The sequence below is a fragment of the Dryas octopetala genome, chromosome 3, assembly GCF_963921425.1.
Source record: "Dryas octopetala chromosome 3, drDryOcto1.1, whole genome shotgun sequence".
Lineage (NCBI taxonomy): Eukaryota > Viridiplantae > Streptophyta > Magnoliopsida > Rosales > Rosaceae > Dryas > Dryas octopetala.
The window spans coordinates 25739620-25749414 of NC_141368.1; positions in this window are offsets into that span (position 1 = coordinate 25739620).

Genomic DNA, 9795 nt, shown 5'->3' on the forward strand with positions numbered 1-9795 from the left:
CTATTATGCCCCTATCCAGCATGACAATACATATAATCTACTGCAACAAGATGCAATTCTTTGAACATGTAGGCGTAAATTATGCAATTTCACTCTTTGGTCTATGAATTTCACATTTTTGAATTTGATATTTTCCCAAATATTATAAAATCAGCCTTATAAAATGGACTATATATAATTTAGCCATAACCCAGTAAAACCCAGAATCAGAGAATCCTCTAACAATGTCTTGCAACAAACAAAGAACGCCTTTACAACAGTTCTATTCCTCATATGGTTCCCACATTTTAGACAGCAAATACAGAGACAGAGCAAGAGCAATGTACCCGGAGAATAACTGACATCGCAGAGCCTTCACCACTTTCACTTGTACCATCCCATCCTTCAAGACCTTAATTTAATTGTTCGATTCTTTTTTTTTGTTTTTTTTTTCAGTTTTTGGTTTTGGGGAGGCTGTAGGAATGAGATAGCAGGAAATCCTAAGGGTTTAGCTTGCTGTTTACCCTGCATACGAAGGCAATGGGAGATAATTGCAATTTTGTGTATTTTGGAAGTTGTAGCATCTTCTAGACGAAAATACCAAATCCGGTCAATAATACTTTTACAATAATGCTAGTTATCTCACATTTTTTTTCCCACATTTGTATCCCACCTGATGTGTCATTATTTTACTGGAAGGGTATTTCCTTTTTCTTTTTTAGGTTTTATTTTTTAATTTTTAGTGTCCAATGTATGAATGCCATGTAAGATGGTATGAAATTGTAGTATAAAAATGTGGTAAGTGTAGCATTACTGATACTTTTATACGTTGGATTAGTTACACTGTATCAGATACACTTAATAATTTTTCCAAAAATATAGAGAAATTTCCTAAAACAAGAATGGGGTGATGTGGCACCACAACTTATAAAAAGATAATTAATTAGGATAAAACAAAAAGATAATCACTAATAACCCCAGTTTGGGCTATTTGATTCCTATATAGTCTACTTTCTTAATTGGGCTTCCTAGTGGGTCCACTTGATTTTCTTCCTGCCCAAATTTTATTCTACTGGTCCACGTTTTAATTTTCCATCCCTTTTTCGACTATCTTTTCGTCTCTCTCCCACTCCCTCTCTCATTTCTCTCTCCTCGCCCATTCTCTCTCTTCACGGTCACTTTCTCTCTCTCATCGATGCATCGCCGTCCAACCATGGATGGCGGCGAGACCTAACTCCCCGTGCTCGCCTCTTCCTCCTCTTCCTTCCCATGGCCTTCAATCGTTCATCCAGTCATAGATGACGACAGAACAACGCGAAAACCGAGAGTCAACTCCCTCGGCGATCTACTTCTTCCGACCACGACGAGGCACCGAACCTATCGGGTTTTGTTTCTCTCGTTGTTCTGAACACGATAGTACCCTTCGATCGCCCATCCACCCAACCACGATGGTGAATCGACGGCAGAGGAGGTTCGTTCTTAAGTTACTCAATCTTGTATTTGATTTTGGTTTATTTTTTATTAATTAATTCACCGAGAGTCAACTCCCTCGGCGATCTGCTTCTTCCGACCACGACGAGGCACCGAACCTATCGGGTCTTGTTTCTCTCATCGTTCTGAACATGATAGTACCCTTCGATCGCCCATCCACCCAACCACGATGGTGAATCGACGGCAGAGGAGGTTCGTTCTTAAGTTACTCAATCTTGTATTTGATTTTGGTTTATTTTTTATTAATTAATTCAATATCTATTTATTTATTTATGTTTTTTATGTTGAAGCATTACATCAAACTTATTTTGTGCTCTATGTTTCATGTTCTTTATTCTAAACTTTGCTGGTAAAAAGTCTTTTAAATGAATTCATGGTTTATATTACTTAAAAAAAATTCTAGGCCCTCTAAGATTTTTAGGGATATAACTCTTCTCCAAGACAAGGCACCAATTTTTCTAGATTGAATTCATAGATCAGGCACCAATGTTTCATCATTTTATGCAAATTCATGGTTTATCTTGAATCTAAACTGCCTCACACTTTTTTGAGTACTTTGAGGAACTGTATGTTCTAGTTGTTTTGCTTCTTATCATATTTATGCTCCATACATTTTATAGAAGAGACCAAAAAGTAATTTCTGCCTTGCATTTGGTTAAAGGGTTTCATCGTAATAAAAATAATATTTGTTCAATATGAAATTAGCACAATTATTATTTTTTTGGATATGTTTTTGGATAGCTTTGTTAGAATTTGATATCCTTGGACTTTCCTAACCTTGAAAAAAGTGTTTGAGTTCTCAGCTGTCTTTGATATATGACAAGCTGAATGATATTCAATAGTTTTATTTCCCTATTGCAGTGAAAGTCATCTGCATAATCAATTAGAGGTTGTTGTTGCAGTTGGAAGATAGTGTTGTTTGCAGAAAGGTTGTTTGGTTCCAATGTTGTGCTTAAGACATCTTAACCTGAAAAATGGTCCATGTCACTGTAGGGTTAAGTACTTTTTTCATTTCATGTGTGAATTCTATAAGTTTTATGTTTTCTCTTATGATCTAGGGAAGTCATTACTTTTAGTTTGACTTATGCAGACAATACGAAATAAAGCTTAAATTTGGAGCTATGTTAGTGCAATTTTCTTTTGCTTAACTTCAATTTAGGTGTTTCATAGTTTATTACTATATGCTCTCCAAATACTAAAATTGAACTGTCCTAATTAGTTAATTTCAATTTCAATTTTAAATCTTAGAGGGCCTAAAATTGCTTGTTTGTATACTTAATTTGAATATTTAAGTGGGGCTATGATTGTTACTACTTATCAGTAACAATATGTAAGTGGAGCTATGATTGTTACTATTTATCAGTAACAGTATGTAAGTGGGGGCTATGATTGTTATTACTTATCAGTAACAATATATAAGTGGAGGTTATGATTGTAGTAATAATATGTAAGTGAGGCCATGATTGTTACTGCAATGAGAAAATTTAATTTATGAGAGAAGAGATAACATTAAAATTATGGATATGTGTGACAAAAAAGGTACGTAATATAACTGAAAGCCTTATATAGTTACACTTTATACTAAATAAAATAGCCTTATATAATTGTTAATAATTATAGAAAATTAGAATTAAATGCCAAATTCCAATAATTTTTTGGTATAACATAAATACTATATAATATTTCAATTGAACTACTAAATTTAAATATAGTTTTTTAGATTAGGTCACAAATATGTTGACCCCTTTGATTTGAGCCTTTTCCATTTGACATTTTTATCCTTTGGCCCACATATGATGAGTGTTAGTTAAAATTTATAAGGTTTTAACAAAATTTCCCTTGAGGCTTTTATATTATCTTGAAAATTTGTTAATGTAGTCTCAACTTCACATTTAGTTGTGACTGTACGACACTCACAACTTCAAATTTAATTGTGACTGAACGACAGTCACATCTAAGTTGTGAGATAATCACAGTTAAGTTGTGACTTAATTGAATTATTTTTAGAAAAATTATACTACAATATAGTATAAATAGAGGTCAAAACAATACTTTTACTCAAAATAATATATAGTATAGTGGTGTGAGTTGTCTCTTTCAATTTACCAAGACAGTCACAGTTAAGTTGTGACTTGATTGATTTTTTTTTTTTTAATACAATATAGTATAAATTAATGCAATATTATTATTTTTTATTTTAGTGGCATGTGATGTTATATTTGTAAATTTTAATACCTTTTATTTTATTATTTTGTTTGACTTTTCAACTAGTACCTAATCTAAAATGCTATTTAATTTTGGTACCTAAACTAAAAAGTTATTAAAATTTAGTAGTTAAAATCAATGGACCTTAATAATTATATATTTGATAATCAACAACTTCAAGATATTTACAAGAGTATCAATAATTTAATTGTTTCATGTAAATGTGTTATTAATTCTAAATTGATTTACTACTTAAATTACTATTTTTTAGTAATATATGGAAAGTTTATTTAGTGCAAAAGATTATGAGGAAAATTTAGGGCCCGTTTGGTATCCTACTCAAATTTTTTTTCAAAAATTAAGATTTTTTTTTAATGTGAGTTTTCAAAATCAATTTTAAAAATTTGAAAACAATGTTTAAATTTAAAAAATGATGACAACTAAGAAAGAATGAAGTGTAAAAAAAAAAAGAGAAAAACGATATTTTATCATTTTTAAAAAGAGGCATGTTTTTGAATTTTTTTTCTAAAAATTGTTTTTGAAAATTGTCTACCAAACAAGTTTTCTTGACTAAACCTTGTTTTTTTGTTTTTGAAAAAAAAAAAGTTTTTGAATAGAATACCAAACAGGCCCTTATTTTGTCCTCCTCACAAGAGAAAGATCATGCATGATTTATATAGTGCACTATATTGTGAAACAGTAGAGATGAGAAATACGAAATAGGTGTTGACATAGACTTTGAGAAATAGGGCAGTGAATAACAATTGTTCTCCCAAGAATTATAAGCAGTGAATTGTGCTAATAATGTAGCACGTACCCTAAGGATAATCCTTTATTTCATCTAATTAAGTAACAAGAAGCAAAACTTTGCATTTTTCTGATTCTGATCTGTCGCAAAAAATGAGTGAAGCCAGCTGATAAGGTAAATGTAACATAATTTTCAAAACTCTACAAACAGTGGACATTCTTAGGTGTAATTGGTTTAAACTAGGACTGTCCATTGGTCGGTTATGATCGGTATTGGGGCTTACCAAAACAAAACCAAAAATTTTGGTATTTTTCAATTTCGGTAATTTTGGTATCGAATACTTTCAGTTCATTTTCGATTTACTTCGGTATATCTTCGATTCATTTTCGGTATATATTCGGTTCATTTTCGGTTTAATTATTATATACCAATATAAATTATAATTTAATCAAATATGATGCATAAAATATAATGTTTGATGGACATATATTTGCACGAGTAATATTAGTAGTTTAGTATAGTACTAGTATTAATTGTAATAATATTAATATTAGTAATAATATATACAAGTATTATTAGTTTAATAATATATATTAGTATATATCATATTAATTTAGTATGTATATATACCGATAAATATGAGTAGATATATATATATATATAGGAGTGCTATAAAGCTAACTGGTTAGTAAGTTAATATGAAACTAATCATACTTTTGGGTCCACCACATAACTAATCTCATAATCCGAACCGTTTATTTTTTAGGCCATATTTCAAAGATCATCTTTGCAAAAATTCAACTATGTCATAAATCATTTAGTCATCTAATTGTGATAAAACAAATAGACGATCAATATTTTCGATAAAAGCATATAAATAATTGTTATCATAATTAAATGGCTAAATGAATTCTGATTTTGGAGATTTTTTACAGAGATAATTTTTGAAGTAGGGCCTAAAAAATGGACGGTTCGGATTTTGAGATTACATTTTGTAGTGGGCCTAACATGGTAGTTAGATTTGTATTAACTTACTAACTAGTTAGTTTTAGAGCATTCTTGTATATTATATATATATGCATTACTTACCTAAAAATGAGATTCTTATTTTCTATTTCCAGATCCGTTCATTATAACTACTAAAGTTTAATAAAATTTTAGTTTAACTACCAAAATATAATTAGATTTTAGTTTAGGTACCAGTTGACTTTTCAAAGAGCTTGAATACATAAATGTATCCATTTATCATGTTATTTACGGATCTACCCTATTAAAAGTTAGGTTTGTCTCAGTCAACTAATACCCAATACATAAAGAAAATGGAGTCACATACCTACATGACAGCAAACAATGTGTTTGATGAAGCGTCCAACCCCACATGCCCAATTACAGAGAGCCACCGTTGGGGTCCTTGTCCAAATGTATAATGTTATGTGACTGGCCAATTACTCCACCCACTTCCTTAACCTATGCAACCAATCCCACCTTCCTGTTTTCCTAAATATATTATACGTATAATCCCTCTCCTTAGCCAACAATTAAAGATGAAGAGAGAGAGAAACAGAGACAAAAACAGAGAGAGATGGCCATTAATTAATTACATCATGTAATTGCTGCCTTAATCCAAAATCAAAAGCACCCTCCTTCATCAATTAATCCTTTCAAACACAGATCAACTACTTTCATGGCATGTAACCAAACCCAACTTTCAAGCCTCACGTATGCACATGTTTTCTAATGACCTAGTTGCAAATTATGTCTGCAAATTTCATTTGTTAATTTAGTCACAATTACATTATGATTGTGTGACACACAACTGTGAATGTATGATAGTCACAATTGTGACTGTCATGTAGTCACTAATGTGGTGACTTAGTCACAATTGTGACTGTCATTTAGTCACAATTGTGATAGTCACACTATGTAGCAATCACAATTGTGACTGACATGCAGTCACCAATGTAGCTAAGTCACAGTTATACCAATACAGATCAGTCAAAATTATATTAATATTTATACATGCACTAAATAATTTTACCTATTTATTTTACTTAGGATCTCGTTTTCACTTAGTATTTAGGGTATAACTCCCGGATTTGAGCTTAGCTCGAGAGCTAAATCATAAAAGCATAAACTATTAACTCTAAAATTTGATTTTAAATCTTAAAATAGCAACTTGAAATGTTAAACCCCAAACTATATTAAATCATAATCTAATAAACCTGCCAAGAACCTCAATAATAAACATATGAACTAACTTTCCAAAAACAAAATTAAAGAATGATACAAATGTTGCTCTAGTGGTATGTTGGGCAACATATGCAGTGGCCCGTTCATGAGTGTAGTTTAGTCGTTGTGAACCACAATCGTATATTTCAATAAATGATACAAGAGTATTGAAACTCTTGCATTAACTTCATCAGACGTGGGCGGGCAAATCTGTCAACTAATAAGGCCCATAAGAAAGGGGTTGTTAGTTTGTGACCTAATCTGAAAATCAACTCTATTAATTAGTAGTCCAACCAAAAAATGATAGGGTCTTACTGGTTTTCTAAAAGATTATTGAAAATAGGTATTTAATCCTAATTTTCTATTTTCGAAATAGTTAATATTAACATTTACACAATAATTAATAAATTAATCTGATTCATGATTAATTAATTTAATAATTAATCTCAACTTGATTAATTTAATAATCAATATTTCCTTCTTCATTTAAACATCACATTAACCTATTATGTGTGAACTTGTACGTTTTATTTATTTTGGCAGTGAAAGTGACTTGGACCACCGTCTCAATTCTTTGTTATGAGAATTACTATATTGTTTTACCTCATAATTAAATTTTTAGGCTTCACTAACTACGATTAACACTTAACTATATTTCACAACCTATTATGCTTGCAATCCAATAGAGTTCTTCCTTTTGTTTAACTTCACGTCCTAAACTCATTTACAGGGTACAAATTATAGACAAAACCCCTAATGTTTAAATTTTTATCATTTCGAATTTTTACCAAGATTATTTTTTTCAAGTTTTCAAACTCTTGATGCTTTGGTTCACAATCGATATAATCATAAGGCCCAAGCTATTCCGATCGTCCTAAATTATTGAGTTGACTACCCTATTTTTAAATTCTAATTGTATCCTTAAAATAAAAAATTCTAATTTTATTCGTCAGGTTATTCGACACTTGTCTGTCGAAATGTTTGTGGTTATTCGGCACCTGACTGCCGAACATTGGTGGAATTTTCGGTAAGTAACCACCGAATGGAAATGAAAAAAGCATTCAACAGTATTCTGCCGAACATTGTCATTATATTCGACCGTAAGCTGTCGAACACCATAGTATATTTTGGTGGCATGCTGTCAAATGAGTCTGGGTGATTCCATAATTTTTTTGCAAGAAAGGGTAAAATAAGAAAAATTTGTCCAAAATATATTAGGGTGGTCAACTCAGTAATGGAGGGTGGTCGGAATAGCCTCCGCCTAATCATAATTAGACATTGGTATAGGTATGGACTTAGGAGGCTTGAACTCAACAAGGTGGACCCAGCCTTAGTGGGCTTGTTAATGAACCTTAGGCCCAATGAATTTCATCGATGTAAACGGGTGTCCGGGCTTGGACGGCAGCCCGATCAGCCCAACCCAGTTGAGGTCTTGCAGACTTTCTTTTCTTTCTCTTCTCCGAATCCTCAAACTCCGTCGTCGTAGATCCGCACCTCTCTTTTGTACACAATTTGAGTCATTTGACAGACCGTTTGTCTGAAAATTCCATCAGTAAATCATTATTGGCATCAAAATTAGAACGTTGTCGTCAATCTGAAAAAATGGTGTTGGTCTCGGCGGCACATGATTACTTAAGCCAGATGTTGCAGGACATCTCCGGCATGAAGGTTCTCATCCTCAATTCCCACACGGTAACGCTTTTCTTTCAACTAAAATTCATAGAAAAAAAAGAATGAATGAAAAAGGGTTGCTTTAGATTTAGTAAATAATGGTGGGTGTTGTTTGTTTGTGAATTTGATATGAGGTGTAGGTTAGTATAGTGAGCGTAGCGTATTCGCAATCCGAGCTGCTGAAGAAGGAAGTGTTTTTGGTGGAATTGGTGGACTCCATTTCCAAGTCCAGAGAAGCTATGTCTCATCTCAAAGCCATTTACTTCGTTGCGCTCACTTCAGAGAACATTCAGCATTTACGCCGACACTTGGCTACTCCGAGATTTGGAGAGTATCACCTATGTAAGTGTTCTCTTCATGTTATTTGGCTATTAGGGAGGATACCCAGATGAGTTTACTATTGTTTGGAGCTCATTTCTTATGCCATACTGGAATTCACAGTTTTCTCCAACATATTGAAGGATACCCAGATTCATATTCTAGCCGACTCAGACGAGCATGAAGTTGTACAACAAATTCACCATTCACTAAGATGCTTTCTCTTTCATTCTTTCGGATGATCTGAAAATTTATGTATATAGTACTTTAAATTGCTTGAATTCAGACTTCGAGTTTTATTTGGGGTAACTGCAATTTAAGAAATCTATCGTATGTAGTAAGTCAGTAGCAGGAAAATAGGAACAAAGTAAATCTTGGATAAGCTTATAATATCATGAGGATGCATGGCTTTCTTTCACTTCTGTAAAGAAATTGCAAATTGTGTTGTAACGTTTTAAATCATCGATCATTGATGATTTTTATCACGCATCGTACAACCTGTTTTTTTCTAGTTCTTCTTTCACGACACGCATCAACTCATAAATTGATCCCATTGTAGGATACACTTCACTGTCGACAATACGTAAAACTACGTAGAGAGGTTCGAACATACTGCAAACCTTATGCACTAGTTGCCAAAAAGAGTGATCAAGAACTATAGTTTCAACCATCATGCTTGCATCTAAACGCCAGAAATTGCTACGACTCCAATCATCACTGGTGAACAATTGCTTCAGCCCCATCATTTTACCATACAAACTATCTAATGCAATATAGTTTGTAGCAAATCGGGTGGCACCAGGACAAATAATATCTCCTTTCGTGATCTCTCGCATCTTTGGCAACAATCAGTTGTGGCTGTAAATATAATTATTGATCATTCTAGCCTTTTTAATCACATTAGTAATCTGCTTTTTCTTCTCTCTCTCTTCAAACATTTAATTAATGCAATGTAGCAGCACACGACGTCCAGTACACATTATATTTGGTCATTAATTTCTTATCAGCTTTGACAAATGCGGAACCATTGTCGGTCACAACTTGAACAACATTCTCCTCTCTAAACTCCCTGATTACATCCTTTAGTAGCCCATATATATACTTATGATCCTTTACGCGATCTGAAGAATCAATAGACTTAAGGAATACCGACT